The sequence below is a fragment of the Ostrea edulis genome, chromosome 1 (assembly GCF_947568905.1).
Source record: "Ostrea edulis chromosome 1, xbOstEdul1.1, whole genome shotgun sequence".
NCBI classification, from domain to species: domain Eukaryota; kingdom Metazoa; phylum Mollusca; class Bivalvia; order Ostreida; family Ostreidae; genus Ostrea; species Ostrea edulis.
Window position 1 is genome coordinate 10,016,491 of NC_079164.1, and position 1,935 is coordinate 10,018,425.

The 1,935-nt window shown below is 33.5% G+C and overlaps 1 protein-coding gene across 1 annotated transcript in view; it reads left to right on the forward strand.

Annotated features, from left to right (window-relative positions):
• The window catches only part of LOC125664148 (uncharacterized), a 26,835-nt gene extending 25,450 nt beyond the window's left edge, over positions 1–1,385 (forward strand). The window contains exon 6 of the mRNA XM_056152631.1: positions 373–1,385. The gene's annotated coding sequence lies outside the window, so the exon portion shown is untranslated. The remainder of the gene's footprint in view (positions 1–372) is intronic.
• The last annotated feature ends 550 nt before the right edge of the window (positions 1,386–1,935 follow it).

Sequence of the window (1,935 nt, forward strand, 5' to 3'; positions counted from 1 at the left end):
ATTCCAATTATGTCAGATTATTACCAATAATCAGTTATGGTTTTTGGTCCAATTGCCCATCACTTGTCCAGTAAACTTGAGAAGAAATAGCTAGTATAAAGAAGGATGAAAAATTATAGATTTGTAGTAAATGATGCTAGATAGCTGTTTTGGGTCCAGTTGGGTATTGTTGTTCAAGTGAGCAATGTGGCCCATGGGTCCTGTGATTTAAATGACTCATTAAAAGAGATATCAGGATCTTCAACATATTCAGGGCTTCAGTTTGTCACATTGTAAAAGCTGATTCACATTTGTGTTTTGAAATCAAGGCCACAGTGACATGCTTAAAGAGTTCAGTTTCATCATGTTCAGGGACGTTTCATTCTTATTCAGGTCACGAGGAGCTCTGGTATGGATACCCAGATATAGTTTTGATACCAGATGATGTACCAGACTATATACCCATCTCATTTTGATGTCACATGATGATGGAACTAACTTAATGTTGTAACTGATTTTTTCTAAGCGGCAGCAGAAATGAAAGTCACCTGGATTTTTTTGTTTGTATTTTGGATATGACCTTTAAAAATGAGGTCGCCCATCCCTGTAGACATTTCATTCAATCATTTGTTGAATTTCGGTACCATTATAGAATGGTATCCAGATATAAAAAAGCCTATTGGAAAGAAACAGTTGGAAACATGTACACCTAGCAAGTGTTGCTTGCGTGAATTGAAAAAAAAAGTGCTATACATGTAAATATGTATATAAATGTAAAGTAGTAGTAGTTTATTTATTCATAGTGACATGCGTGTATTCACAGACATTTTGTTAACGAGCAGCTTGAAAATTAATCAAACACCCAGCCCATTGGGCCTATATGCCTCTTTAAACACAAAAGTTAAATGCAGTACACGAGGAAGAAAAAAGGTGTACAGCGTTAAGAAGTAAATGAAAAATACATGAAAATATACACATTAGAAATGCATACATGTTGTAAGTAAATACCTGCAGTACCAAGTTCAGTAGTCTTTTATGAAATATTGGGGGAAATATATAACCATTGGCATGTATGCATAAATACATATACATACAATTTACATGCTTAATTTTTGAAAATAACTGACTGTCAGTGCATAAACGAAGAATACAAATACTTTGCAACTTGACTATTAAAGCAATGTCATCTGTATATAATAAGATAAACAGCTTACGGTTAACTATTTCTAGTCCTAAATCAAGATCGTTAATATCCTGTACCAAATTGTTGATAAAAATTGAAATAGGGTTGGGGATAAATAGGTAATTATGGTAGATAATGACTTTTATGTAACGTGTTAATTGTGTATGTTCTATTGTGTATATTTTGGATAAGTAAAATATGGTAAACACATGTTTTGTATAACATGTTAAATTTGTTTCTTTCACGTTTGATGGATGTTGGGTATGGACATTTTTCTGTTTGAGCACCCCCCCCTTTTTTTTTTGGGATGCCTCATATTGGTATGTTTCTTATCGTCGCTGTCTTGGGTGGAAATTAACTTTATCAAATTCGCTACTTCCACTTCCATCAAAATCAACTCTCCATCTTTCCAGGTCATTCTGTTCGTTGGATGAAAGGTGAAGATAATGAACAGTGATCAATCTCATAACTCCTATAAAAGTGAAGATAACGAACAGTGATCAATCTCATAACTCCTATAAAGGTGAAAATGACAAACAGTGATCAATCTCATAACTCCTATAAAGGTGAAGATAATGAACAGTGATCAATCTCATAACTCCTATAAAAGTGAAGATAACGAACAGTGATCAATCTCATAACTCCTATAAAGGTGAAAATGACAAACAGTGATCAATCTCATAACTCCTATAAAGGTGAAAATGACAAACAGTGATCAATCTCATAACTCCTATAAAGGTGAAAATGACAAACAGTGATCAATCTCATAACTC